Source organism: Musca vetustissima, unplaced genomic scaffold (genome assembly GCF_032173495.1).
Source record: "Musca vetustissima isolate MV318-11 ecotype Yass unplaced genomic scaffold, APGP_CSIRO_Mvet_v1 utg37201, whole genome shotgun sequence".
In the NCBI taxonomy this organism is placed as follows: Eukaryota; Metazoa; Arthropoda; class Insecta; order Diptera; family Muscidae; genus Musca; species Musca vetustissima.
Window position 1 is genome coordinate 72,514 of NW_026888913.1, and position 15,798 is coordinate 88,311.

Genomic DNA, 15,798 nt, shown 5'->3' on the forward strand with positions numbered 1-15,798 from the left:
CAAACATTGTATAATATTTTGAATAAGACTGTATAATCCGAAGTCTGAAGATGGTGTTCATTTCTTCCTGAACTCCCCCACCCCTCACAATGTTTTAAAACCTCCAACAAAAAAGTGTCAACATTTTAAACATTTTTCAATCTCATAGGAAGCGTACGGAATATCCATATTCATCTAAACTTTGTACATCGTAACATATTTATCATACCCAGATCAATTTCCAAGATGGGACTCATAGGTCTACATCATCTGATGATACCCCATATTTTGCCAAAATATTGCAAATTTCAAACTTTGCACATCATAATACTCATAATACAAACCAAGATCAAGTTCGAAGATCGAATCGTTGGGTTCACTTCTTTCCATATTTCCCCCAACAATTGTAAAAATTATGAAAATTTCAATTTGAAGTTAATAATAAAATTTTGCAACAGCAAAAATATTAGAAATAGTTCGACCCCATTTTCAGCATTTCAAATTGCCTGCAGGAGATTAACGCGGATTTTTTCACTATATTACTATATGATATAATATTTAATTTTTATACCCTAGAGAATGACATATATGCAAAAAATTTGTCAATATGGGTAAAAGATTGCACATGGTCCTCATATTAAAGTACTACTCTATCTTCTTTATTTTGAAGGTTTTAGACGCATTCACTGGGTTCTTGTAGGGTAGGATATATCTATGTAGCTTATTCTAGAAAAAATAAGCTTCAAAAATAAGCAAAAAAGGTGCTAGACTTTTTTTTGTGCTAAACGTGGTTGAAAAGTGCTGGATATTGCGCTAAAAGTACCAAATTGGCAACACTGGACCGGTATCCTGTCATATCAACTATAAATCAAAGTACAGACAGCGGTTATGAACCAATTGTCACGAAATTTTATTTTGGGTGTAATTCTTTTCTAGGGAACACAGCTATGACCCGAACATCACCTACACTTTTGAGTGGAAAATAAAACAATTTATTTTGTGTGGCCTCACCACCAAGATCTCGAAAAAGGAGGTTCGTAACAACAAGTAAAAACGTTATTTAGTACGGGCCGATCTTTCTTCTGGGCCGATCATTTTCTTACCCTCTACAACGAGGTGAAGAGTAAAAAAAAAGGGCAGCGGTTACTACTCATTATACCTACGTAACAGTAATCAGGATATTATAGTTTTTTTTGGCTCCAAGAGTTTGTAGTATATCCTTGCAGAATATCCCAACAGAGTGGGATATTGTTGTATGTAATCGATCTGATATTGTTTAGTATTACCATTATAACACTAGAGGGATGAAATGTGTAGCGCTAGTCGCTATTAAAATATCCCTGATGCCACGGTTACGATCAAAGAGGACGTCTACAGTTTCGGTGGTGATCATATTATGTAGTCATCCTTTTTCAATTAGCACTATAGGCCAGAATTACAAGCCGATCATCAAAAATTTTACACGTTGAAGGGGCAACAAATTAAATTTTGGTATAGAAAATAGTTCCGTTTAGTAATTTTGGAACTATCTGGATTGCCGCACGTTTCATACCTAAAACATACGTAATAATAGTTTGTCAAGATCCGAAAGATATATCAATATCATCAGGAATCCCAGTTTCATTGATCATTTTTTTCGAATATTAAAAAATAACCTTTTCTATCTATAAATGCCGTGGGTCGTGTTGAGCACCACTTTTGATAGAAAATGTATTAGAGAGCTCGAAACGTCTTATATACCCGAAAAATGGAAAGTACCTTAATATGGACGCTATACCTAAAATGGGTCATTAATTTTTGGTAGAAAGATTTGGATAGCAAATCTTTTTATTATTCCAAAATATATGACTACTACGGGAAATCAAGACGGGATGACCCTTATAGATTTTTATCGAATCGCCAGCAAATAAATTTCACTACTTGCAAGATATTGGAAATTTATCTCAATTCGTTTAAAGACAATTGTAATTAAACTAGGAAGAATGACATGTCTATATTGAGCATGAATTTTATGCTTGAATTTTATGCTTATAAAGAATATTTATGGAATCGTAAGTGATTATTTCAATGAGTTACAAACTAAAACCAATGAGCGGAGCAGTAAAGTCTAGTATTCAAATATTGTGATCACACAAAAGTCTCGGTTTATTTCACCCGCTTAATATTATCAAAACATCAATTCTAATTGGTTGATACCATTCCCCTTTTAAAATTTAAAAAAGGAGCCTCCAGGCAGACTAAAAAACCACACAAAGTAAAATTTTCGGTCCCCTTCAACTTTTCCGGTCTATGATCCAATGATGATCCAATCTTCATATATCCTTGTGGGATTATTAAAAACAAAAAACTATCCAAAATTTTAAATCGATTTTACACCGATTATTTTTTTTTAACATTTACATTTTTTTCAACTCCACCTAGCTTCAGGACAAGATTATTGGGATCCTCATATAACACAAGTGAAAACGTCGTTATGTTCGACCGAACTTGTTATAACCTACATCATGAAATGTACACATAAAATACCTGCAATAATTCGGCCCCTTAACAATATTTTTGATAGGAAGATTTGACACCCAATGATAACAATATAAGAGCCCATTCGTTTAAAAAACGCGTCCATAACCCCTAAATACCGAATAACAGGAGGTATGGTGTGGGGGGGGAGGGGATATTGACAACTTTTGGATAATTTTGGATTTTCGACCTCATATTAATTCAAATCCAATTCGTTTGGAAAACGTTTCCAATCTCTCCTAAAAAATTTACCGATGTTGATAATTATACCCTTCACCACACTGTGGTACAGGGTATTATGTCTTTGTGCATATGTTTGTAACAGGCAAAAGGAATCGAGATAGACCCATGCTTCCTTTTGAGAATATGCATAGAATCACTTTCTGAGTCGATTTATGCATGTCCGTCCGTCTATTGATGTTAAATTATAAACAAAGTACAGGTCGCATTTATAATCCGATTTGAATGAAATTTGGCACAAGTCACTTATTTGGCTCAAGGACGAGCCCTATTGAAATTGGAGAAAGTCGGTTCAGATTTAGATATAGCTCCCATATATATTTTCGTCCGATTTTAGGTAAATGGTGCACCAAAGTCCCTGAAAATCATTCGATTTGCACGAACTTTGGCATAACGTACTGAATTAAGTGTAGAATGACGTGTGCCAAGTTTCTTGAAAATCGGTTGAGATTTAGATATATCTCCCATATATAGTTTCGCCCGATTTTAGGTAAAGTGTGCTCCAAAGTCCCTCAAAATCATTCAATTTGCACGAATTTTGGCATAACGTACTGAATTAAGTGTAGAATGACGTGTGCCAAGTTTCGTGAAAATCGGTTCAGATTTAGATATAGCTCCCATATATACTTTCGCCCTATTTTAGGTAAATTGTGTACCAAGGTCCCTCAAAATCAATTAAGAATTAAGTGTAGAATGACGTGTGCCAAGTTTCGTGAAAATCGGTTGAGATTTAGATATATCTCCGATATATAGTTTCGCCCGATTTTAGGTAAATTGTGCACCAAAGTCCCTCAAAATAATTCAGTTTGCACGAATTTTGGCATAACGTACTGAATTAAGTGTAGAATGACGTGTACCAAGTTTCGTGAAAATCGGTTCAGATTTAGATATAGCTCCCATATAAACTTTCGCTCGTTTTTAGGTAAATTGTGTACCAAGGTCCCTCAAAATCATTCGATTTGCACGAAGTTTGGCATAGCGTACTGAATTAAGTCTAGAATGACGTGTGCTAAGTTTCGTGAAAATAGGTTCAGATTTAGACATATATAGTTTCGCCCGATTTTAGGTAAGTGGTCCCTGAAAATTGTGAAATTTGCACCAATTTTTGCATAACGTACTGAAATGGAACCCAATGAAAATATAAACTACTACATTATAGCCAACCATGTCCAAAATATCGAATAATGGGAAGTACTTTTCGTCATTTTCGATCATTTTTTGAGTAGGGAGATAAATGATGACTCTTATCTGGGCATTTGTCAGATAATTATAGAAAATCCTTGAACAACATAAGATTCCCTTAAATGTTACATCCATGTTTCTATTCTCACAGAATTTTACATATTTTCCAAAGAATATTTTTTTATAATTTACCATGGACTATTCTACACACATCCCCCGAATCAGCTCAAAAAAATTCTACAACACCATATTGCAGAAAAGATAAATCGTTACAATAACAACAACAACCCTGTAGCTTTATAATAATAAAAAAAGGTGCCACATTTTATGAAAAAAATAATAAATAACAGAAATATAATAAAAAGTTAAATAGAAAAAATAATAACAAAAATTTTCTTTTTAGCAAAATTACAACAATAAAAAAACAAATAAATAACAACAACAAAACTCAATTATAAACAATTAAAGAAAACAGTAATCTAGTTTAATAATGATTTTTTAACTTTATATAGAAACTTTTCTCTCTCTCTCTCGCGCTCTCTCTCTATCTTTCCACATTAAATGATCTCCAAACTGAAATAAAAGAAAAGACAAACAATTAAGAAGCAAAATGAAAACGAAACGAGAGGAAAGAGAAAATACTAACAACAATTGTGGGCAACGAATTTTTTCGGTCAAAGGAATCAATTGCTATTCCATTTCGGCGGGTTGATTTCAAACGGTGAAAAAAAAACGGAGATTTCCATGTTGCACAGTAGTATATGATTTCAAAAAAAAAAAACACTAGAAACTTTATAAAAGAAAATACTTTTGAAAAATCTCATAACAAAACACTGGGGTTATTTTTTAAAAATTATAAAAATGAATAATTAATTGTGCACATTTGGACGCACAATAATGGAGGTCTTCATAATTAAAAAAAAACAACAAATCTCAATTTCCAGTAGTTTAAAATTTCAATTTTATTTTAACACCGCATATTAGGTCCTCTAAAAATTTGATAAAAAATATTATTTTAAAAAATTTTAATTACTTTTTTATTTATTTATTATTTTTTCAATTAACTAATTTGAAATTAAAAACAAAAATATTTTATTTTTTATTCTCAATTTTATTTATTTTCACCCATTTTATATTTTTATGTACTCTCTTCCACCCACATTATTGTTACTCCCATGGAGTTAAGTATACTAGAGATTGGAAAAAATTGAAATATCTTATAATGAATATCACCAATGCAAAAAAAATATATAAACAATTAAAAAAAAAATATGGTTTTAGTTCCAATTTATTTATATTTATATATACATTATCAAATATAATTATTATTATGAAATTAGTTTATATTTATATTTGTATGTAACGTTTAGCGTATCGTATCTAGTTAATAATTTATTACATGTTTTAACAGAAACAACAACAACAAAGTAAAATGAAGATAAATAAACAAAGAATAAAAAAATGAAATACCAAATATTAAAACAATTAGAAAATAAAAATTTTATATTTTATTCTATAAGGAAACAAAGGTAAGTATACATTTTTTATATAATTTTTTTTCAAGGACCAACCAAAGGCGTGATTTTTTTTAAAGAATATTTCAAGGACCAACTGAGGCGATTTATAAAGAATATTATTTCAAGGACTAAAATATGCGTAGATTTTTTAAAGATTCATTTTTAAGGACCTACACAAGGCGTGGAGACCATCAAGGCATGGATTTATTAAAAATAATTTTAAGGACCTACACAAGGCATGGATTTTTTAAAGGTTCATTTTTAAGAACCTACACAAGGCGTGGATTTTTTTAAAGATTAATTTTTAAGGACCTACACAAGGCGTGGATTATTTAAAGATTCATTTTTAAGGACCTACACAAGGCTTCGATTATTTAAAGAATAATTTTTACGGACCTACACAAGGCGTGGATTATTTAAAGAATAATTTTTAAGGACCTACACAAGGCGTGGATTTTTTAAAGATTCATTTTTAAGGACCTACACAAGGCGTGGATTTTTAATGAACCATTTTTAAGGACCTACACAAGGCGTGGATTTTTTAATGAACCATTTTTAAGGACCTACACAAGGCGTGGATTTTTTAATGAACCATTTTTAAGGACCTACACAAGGCGTGGATTTTTTAAAGATTAATTTTTCAATGATTAAACAGAATCCAAATAGGCGTGGATTTTTTAAAGATATTTTTGTCAAGGACCAACAAAAGGCGTGGATTTTTTACAGATATTTTTGTCAAGGACCAACAAAAGGCGTGGATTTTTTACAGATAATTGTTTCAAGGACCAACAGAAGGCGTGGATTTTTTACAGATAATTGTTTCAAGGACCAACAGAAGGCGTGGATTTTTTACAGATAATTGTTTCAAGGACCAACAGAAGGCGTGGATTTTTTACAGATAATTGTTTCAAGGACCAACAACAGGCGTGGATATTTTAAGGACCTTCACAAGGCGTGGCTTTTTTAAGAACCTTACAAAGGCGTGGCTTTTTTAAGGACCTTCAATATTTTTAAGGACTAACAAAAGCGTGGCTTTTTCAAGGACCTTCACAAGGCGCGGATTACTTAACGAACTTCACAAAGTGGGGATTTTTAAGGGCCTTCACAAGGCGCGTTTTTTTGAGGACCTTCACAAGAGGCGGATTTTGTAAGGACCTTCACAAGGCGCGGATTATTTAAAGATCTTTACAAGGCGCAGATTTTTTAAGGACCTTCACAAGGCGCGGATTATTTAAGGATCTTTACAAGGCGCAGGTGTAAAAGTCCCGGGAGCAAGGGCGTCCATTAACACACAAGATGTCTACATTTTATTGTCTTTTTATTACATGAAGCATGATGCTGTATAACTTTTCTTGACATTAGGATAATACATTATAGTCTTAAGGATTACTTTATATTGTTTTTAATTCTAATCTTATTGATAAAAAAAAGACTCAATAAAATATAACTTATAACTTATAACTTACAAGGCGCAGATTTTTTAAGGACCTTCACATGGCGCGGATTATTTAAGGAACTTTACAAGGCGCAGATTTTTTAAGGACCTTCACAAGGCGCGGATTATTTAAAGATCTTTACAAGGAGCAGATTTTTTAAGGACCTTCACAAGGCGCGCATTATTTAAGGATCTTTACAAGGCGCAGACTTTTTAAGGACCTTCACAAGGCGCGGATTATTTAAGGAACTTTACAAGGCGCAGATTTTTTTAAGGACCTTCAAAAGGCGCGGTTTTTTTTAGGGCTAAAAGAGCCGTGGATTTTTTTCAAGTTAAAATTTTCAAGGATAATTTTTATGTACCAACAAAAGGCGAGGATTAATTTTTTAAGGATCGAATTAGATGTGGATTATTTAAGGATTGTGGATTTTTAGATATATTTATTCCAAATCCCAAATAAGCGTGGATTTTTTTCGATAACCTTCTAAAGGGTAGAATTAAAAAAGTGTCGCCTTTCAAAGAATTTCTAAGGCTATCTATGCCTACGCTTTGAAAAACTATTTTTCAAGGACCTACAAAAGATTGAATAAAAATATATATTAGGTTGGGAAAAAAAGAAATCCATTATTTTTGTATATAACTTTAACATGCTTCGGATTGTCCGATTTGGGCCAAATATGCATCGTTTTGTTGTATGATTTGTTGCCTGCTCTCTATTTGCAAAAAACTCAAGTAGTCGATTTTCACAATCCTTCCTAAATACCAAATTCGATCCATTCAATTTGTTTTCTGTTAATTGGTGTGGCACCCAAACATCGAGCTTCTTTTTGAATTATGGTCGATTTTTAGCTCCTGGGCGATATTTACAACTGCTAACATGCCGGTCAACTTCGATCATTTCTCCGATTTTATCGACATCTTCGACGACCGGTCTAATGTATTTATTTCTTTTTTCCTCGACCTAACATTTTTCAAGTCGTGGATTTAAAAGAAATGATTTATTTTCAAAGTCATACAAAGGTGTGGATTTAAAAAAATATGTTTCAAGGACCTGCATAAAGCCTGAAATGTTTGTTGCTACTGTCTTATTTCATATCTAACCCAAGGATCTCTAAAAAAATACACACACTCGTTTCTCTCGTACGTAGTAATGAATGTGCGTACGTGTATGTGCCACACGAAATTTGACAAATTTCGCGAATGTTTTCTCCTTTAATAAATCTTATTCCAATACCAGGCGATCAGAACGAAATATAAGCAAAATGGTTTTAAAAATGACAAACGTACGTCCGATAGAAACAATTTTTAACTGCAAATAAATTCTGAGCATACTTTCAGGCGCTTATGGTGGAGGATATATAAGTTTTATAAGTTATATTTTATTGAGTCTTTTTTTTTTATCAATAAGATTAGAATTAAAAACAATATAAAGTAATCCTTAAGACTATAATGTATTATCCTAATGTCAAGAAAAGTTATACAGCATCATGCTTCATGTAATAAAAAGACAATAAAATGTAGACATCTTGTGTGTTAATGGACGCCCTTGCTCCCGGGACTTTTACATAAAAGAGAAAATCTTAAATCTAGGGTTTAAAACTTAAAACTAAAACTTAAATCTAGAAATTAAAAAAAAAAAAAAAAAACATATGAAAAGAATAAAAAAAAAAAAATAACAATACAATAAAATAAAAAAAAAAATAATAATAATAAAAAGGTACGCAATAGCTACCCACGATGAGTCCCGGCGAGCGCCTTTTCATAAAAGCAGGTAATGCCTGCCTGATCCTCATTTGAAAACCCCAAAGGAGAGAGATACTGTGTGTTTGACAACCCAAAGTTTCTCTGACTATTAATTGCCTCTATCATATGAGCATTTTCATGAAATTCCAATCTTAAATTAAACTTATCCAAAATATCAAAAACGTAGGCGGAAAAACGCTTTAACTTTGATTTGGAATAAATATAGTCATTTGAATATCTTTTATTTATACTGCTAAAATTTTTCCCTATACACAACCTTAAAATTTTTCTCTCCAGCATCTCAAGTTCCTTCATTATCGTCGGTGATATATTGAACCAAATTGGAAATGCATAACTAAATATTGGTCTTATGCAGGTTTTGTACAAAAGAATTTTGGTGTTGGATGGTAAAAATTTATTACAAAAAAGTTTTAGAAAAGAATTAAAGATTATTTGAGCTTTATTTCGAACTTTTCTCGCGTGAACATTAAATTTAAAAAGTTTATTAAACTCAATACCTAAATATGTGACAGAGTCTTTGAATGGAATTTCTGTGCCATTCAAAACAAGTTTTAATGCCTTACTTTCGGGAACAACAAACCGTTTGCATTTCCCAGAAGCATTCCTTATGCAAATGGCTTCACATTTTGAAGGGTTTATCTTGATACCCCATTTATCAAAATATTGATTTACTACGCGGAGATGTTGCGAGACATCTGCCAAAGCAACAACAGGCGATTCGTGGTGCGAATATAGCAAGGAATCGTCAGCATACAAAATACTTTTGGAGTGTTCACGATCGTGGGGGAAATCACTCATAAAAATATTGTACAGATGGGGAGCTAAAACCGAACCCTGAGGGACACCACAGTTCACATCTGAAAGCTCTGACAACTTGTGTTTAAACTGCACGCAAAACTGTCTTCTTGTGAAAAAACTTTTAATCAGCTTTATGATCTGAGGATTAAATCCAATGTTTATCATTTTCGTCAATATTCCATAATGAGAAGCATGGTCAAAAGCTTTTTCTACGTCAAGAAAAACAGCGACAGTACATTTTTTATCCCTTAAATTTAGAACAATATCATTATGAAATTTTGTCATTGCATCAACTGTTGAATGGCCCCTCTGAAAACCGAATTGTGAATTTGGAATATATGGCAACGATATTCCGTTATCCATTTTTTTCCGAATAACTATCTCGAAAAGTTTGCCCAAATTTGAAAGTAAAGATATAGGTCTAAGATTTGAAATTTCTTCACTGTTGGCTTTTTTCTTAATGGGAATAATCTTGGAAATTTTCCAAGAATCAGGGAAATACCCATTAGAAATGCAATTATTAAATATAATGGTTAAATACTCGAAAGCTTTGACGGGAAGTTTGCGAATAATAAAATTCGAAAGACCATCGAGTCCGGAAGACTTTTTATTCTTGATAGCTGCTGAAATGGCCATCACTTCATCTAAGGTTGTAAGACTTTCGCATCCTTCTCTATTTCTGGAATCCACGTCATTTGAAAATGAAACACTATGTTGAGGAAGGTTGGCAATGAAGCCGTTAATGAGTTGTTCTTCAGAAGGTTGGTGTACTGGCATATTATAAATACTAGAAAAGAACAATCTTAAACGGTTGAGACATTCAGCCTCATTAGTAAGCGTTACTCCATCAATTGATAGTTTTTGCAAGGGAGGCGTCTTATGATGTCCAATGATCTTAAAAACTTGTCTATGTGCTTTCGGTCCAGGCTTAATTCCACGGAGTTTTTCCCTGAAAATTGAGACCTGTTCCAGTTCAACTTGTTTCTTAATCATAAAACCTAGCAATTGAATCTGCTTAGATAACAATCGATATTGCGGACTATGTCTATCACTTGAGAGTTGATAAATTCGTTTAAGTTCCTTTTGCCAACTATATTTCAGTTTGTACAGATTCTTAATTCTATCAGAAATCAAAAACTTCCGTCTTCCTAATACGACTTTTTCAGAATGAGATTCAGAAACTGTGCATATAACAGAAGTAAAATGTTGTATATATTGATCAATTTCTCCGTTTGTTAAATTATTAACGGAATTAGGATAATTGGTCAGAACACCCTGCGTTACATCATGTTTAAAATCGCTCCAATTCGTGTTTTGGTGACTCACAAAGAAGGATGGAGGATGTAGAAAAATTTCAACATTTGGAAGCTTAATATTAAGTTTTAAAGGGAAGTGGTCTGAAAATGTGGGCAAGGATGTGGTGGAATATGAAGGGTTTGGTAGATCCGAAGAATTAGAATTTACGATGAAATGGTCCAGGAATGATGAACCATTTGGAAAGGTGGGTTCAGTCGAAGAAATTTTTGTGAACATAAAGGGGTGTTGTTGAAGAAAGTCGTAGAAGCAAGTGCCGTTAGGGTTATTTATAGAATCCCCCCATGAAACATGTTTAGCATTGAAATCACCGCCAACAAAGGTGAAATCGAAACCTCTTGAATAATTTCCTAAACTAGTTAAAGAACTGTTTATTTGTGTATGACTAGAATTCCCAGGGATATAAATGGAGCCTAGTAAAATTTTCCTAGGAACCCCATTAATTGAAACATCTATTGAGATAAATATACAAGGAAAACAGAAATCAGGAATATCTTCAATTTTATACTTGTAATTTAGCCTGAGCAATATGGCAACCCCTTGCGCACTATTGTCCCGAATAAAATTGCATCCCTCGAAACTAACTCTTACACCTGGGCGCAAGTGAGTTTCCTGAAGGAATGCAATGTCAACATCAAACTTGTTGATTAGATTATATAGTTCGAATCTACGGCCATACTCAATAAGTGACCTGACGTTAAATGTAATTAGGTTTAGGAAGCTACGGACCATAAACTTCATTCACCTCGCGTAAAAGACTTATACATTGCTGTATAGCCTCATCCTTTGAAATCGATTTTAACTCTCTTAGAAATGTAGCTATTTTATTTTCAAGCGCAATCGTTTTTGGAGGGCAAATTTCGTTTGCGATCTTTAAGAATTCCTCAATAATCTTGGGTTTGGGAGATGGAATTTGACTACGAGCATTAATAACACCTCGAGATGCATCTGAAAATGAAACATTCGGTCTAATAATAGAGTTAAAGGCATTTAGGACATTAGTATTAGCTTTTTCTTTTCCCTCTTTCGCAACTTTTCTAGCTCTATTCTTTAACTCAACATATTTTTTATACTCAGAGCAACCCCTGAAGCTTGCTGGATGACCGTGATTACCACAATTTACACAATATGGCAAATTACTCTCAGTCTGCACAAATTGGCATTCCCCTCTAGCATGGATTTGATCGCACTTTACGCAGGCGGACTCTCTGTTGCAATTTTTTGACATATGTCCCCATTTCTGGCATCGCCAGCATCGTACGTCACCCAAATTCCTTCGTGGCAACTCCCAAGTTATTAGTTGCTTCAATATATACCTGTGACATTTTAATTCGGACACCGATTTACCAGGAAGCAAAGTTACAAGGAAAAGACCCGTGTCAACATTGTTTTTCCTCGAGAATGAAGTAGTGAACTTGGAGACATTATCAATTGTATCAGGAACTAACCTATCAATATCCGCTTTAATATCTTCTACGTTTGACTCATACAAGAGGCCACGCAAAACCATGGATTGTCGTTTCATCTCCTTTGGTGTAAAAGAGTAAGAATCTAATTTTTTTTCGCGAAGGAGGCTCATTAATTCTGTGTGAACTTGTGTATCTTGTAAATAGAGTTTACTTTTAAGTCTGCTTTTGTTCACTATCTTAAAAACAATATTTCGGGCTTCTAAATCTTTAATTAGACTCTGCATATCTACACCAAAAAGAAAGATTGGGGGACAAAAAGATTTCTTATTACCATTAGGCTTTTCTACATTTGCCGTGTCTTTCAATGGGACTGTCTTATACAACGAGCTATTAGATTTAACATCAAGGTCACCTAACAGTGCAAATCTATTAGATGTCGAGGTCGATGTATGAGGTACGTTTTTAGGAATGCTAAATTCAACATTTGATAAATCTACTTTTGCTTTTATATTGCTACTTGCGATTTTCCTTTTCTTCTGCACGAGTTGAAAATCTTCATCAGACAATTCTTCATGATCCATATTGCTATTAGAGTCTAGTACCGAAATTCTTGCGGAATGGTCTTGCATGGGATTAACAGTCTCCATATTTTTTTACAAAAGCGCCTGAAAGTATGCTCAGAATTTATGTCCTGTTTAAAATGTTTCACTCGTACATTTTTCCTTTAAAAAAATAATTTCTTTTTGTTCTGGTCGCCTGGTATGTGATGAAAAATCCATAAAGGAGAAAACATTTGCGAAATTTGTCAATTTTTTGAATGATTGATTGGGGCGGTGCAGTGCATGCTACCCTAAGCTAGCGTCGCGTTGAAAACGTAGGTAGATAGATAAACGTTGTTCTCAGCATCATTATTTTGGAGCGAAGGTATTTTTATACCCTTCACCACAATGGTGGTACATGGTATTATGTCGTTGTGCATATGTTTGTAACAGACAAAAAAATCGAGACCCATGGTTCCTTTTGAGAAAATGCATAGAATCATTTTCAGAGTCGATTTTGGCATGTCCGTCTGTCCGTCCGTCCATGTATTTTTGTGACGTACAGTTGTGTGAGTACAGGTCGCATTTATAATCCGATTAGAATGAAATTTGGCACAAATTACTTATTTGGCCCAAGGACGAACCCTATTGAAATCGGTTCAGTTTAGATATAGCTCCCATATATAGTTTCGTCCGATTTTAGGTAAATGGTGCACCAAACTCCAAATATTTGACCGATTGTGACAAAATTTTTTGAAAAATATTCCTTAATAAATCCACGCCTCAGTTGGCCCTTGAAAAATATAAATCCACGCCTCAGTTGGCCCTTGAAAAATATTCTTTAATAAATCCACGCCTCAGTTGGCCCTTGAAAAATATTCTTTAATAAATCCACGCCTCAGTTGGCCCTTGAAAAATATTCTTTAATAAATCCACGCCTCAGTTGGCCCTTGAAAAATATTCTTTAATAAATCCACGCCTCAGTTGGCCCTTGAAAAATATTCTTTAATAAATCCACGCCTCAGTTGGCCCTTGAAAAATATTCTTTAATAAATCCACGCCTCAGTTGGCCCTTGAAAAATATTCTTTAATAAATCCACGCCTCAGTTGGCCCTTGAAAAATATTCTTTAATAAATCCACGCCTCAGTTGGCCCTTGAAAAATATTCTTTAATAAATCCACGCCTCAGTTGGCCCTTGAAAAATATTCTTTAATAAATCCACGCCTCAGTTGGCCCTTGAAAAATATTCTTTAATAAATCCACGCCTCAGTTGGCCCTTGAAAAATATTCTTTAATAAATCCACGCCTCAGTTGGCCCTTGAAAAATATTCTTTAATAAATCCACGCCTCAGTTGGCCCTTGAAAAATATTCTTTAATAAATCCACGCCTCAGTTGGCCCTTGAAAAATATTCTTTAATAAATCCACGCCTCAGTTGGCCCTTGAAAAATATTCTTTAATAAATCCACGCCTCAGTTGGCCCTTGAAAAATATTCTTTAATAAATCCACGCCTCAGTTGGCCCTTGAAAAATATTCTTTAATAAATCCACGCCTCAGTTGGCCCTTGAAAAATATTCTTTAATAAATCCACGCCTCAGTTGGCCCTTGAAAAATATTCTTTAATAAATCCACGCCTCAGTTGGCCCTTGAAAAATATTCTTTAATAAATCCACGCCTCAGTTGGCCCTTGAAAAATATTCTTTAATAAATCCACGCCTCAGTTGGCCCTTGAAAAATATTCTTTAATAAATCCACGCCTCAGTTGGCCCTTGAAAAATATTCTTTAATAAATCCACGCCTCAGTTGGCCCTTGAAAAATATTCTTTAATAAATCCACGCCTCAGTTGGCCCTTGAAAAATATTCTTTAATAAATCCACGCCTCAGTTGGCCCTTGAAAAATATTCTTTAATAAATCCACGCCTCAGTTGGCCCTTGAAAAATATTCTTTAATAAATCCACGCCTCAGTTGGCCCTTGAAAAATATTCTTTAATAAATCCACGCCTCAGTTGGCCCTTGAAAAATATTCTTAATAAATCCACGCCTCAGTTGGCCCTTGAAAAATATTCTTTAATAAATCCACGCCTCAGTTGGCCCTTGAAAAATATTCTTTAATAAATCCACGCCTCAGTTGGCCCTTGAAAAATATTCTTTAATAAATCCACGCCTCAGTTGGCCCTTGAAAAATATTCTTTAATAAATCCACGCCTCAGTTGGCCCTTGAAAAATATTCTTTAATAAATCCACGCCTCAGTTGGCCCTTGAAAAATATTCTTTAATAAATCCACGCCTCAGTTGGCCCTTGAAAAATATTCTTTAATAAATCCACGCCTCAGTTGGCCCTTGAAAAATATTCTTTAATAAATCCACGCCTCAGTTGGCCCTTGAAAAATATTCTTTAATAAATCCACGCCTCAGTTGGCCCTTGAAAAATATTCTTTAATAAATCCACGCCTCAGTTGGCCCTTGAAAAAATATTCATTAATAAATCCACGCCTCAGTTGGCCCTTGAAAAATATTCTTTAATAAATTCACGCCTCAGTGGGCCCTTGAAAAATATTCCTTAATAAATCCACGCCTCAGTTGGCCCTTGAAAAATATTCTTTAATAAATCCACGAAATGGCGAAAAACAAATTAAAAATAAATGAAAAACCGCAAATGGCAGCGAACTGAATGGTAATGACTTGGTTTTGCCTATGGTAGGTTGTGGACTAAACAGCAATGAATTTTTATTTGAAAAGGGAGAGCGAGCACCGGAGAGAAAGTTCCGTGGGGAAATTTTCCACTCAAGAAATTCACTCAATTTTGGAAAAATAAAAGCACGTGGCCGGTAGGGCTCTCAGCCTCACCGCACAGGCGCCTGAACTACCGGAAAATGAACACCTGCTAAGAGAGCGAAAACAATAACATGCTTATTTTTGCAGGCAGAATCCGAAAAACAAAACCAATGCCAACACAAATAATGAATGTGGAGCACTGGAGCAGTAGTATCAACATCGGCAGGACACACACACTGTCTCATAAGTGTAGGCTTTTGTTTTCCTTTAAGCGTATGCAGAACTACCAACCCCACTAACACATAGAACAATAAAAATAGAATCGA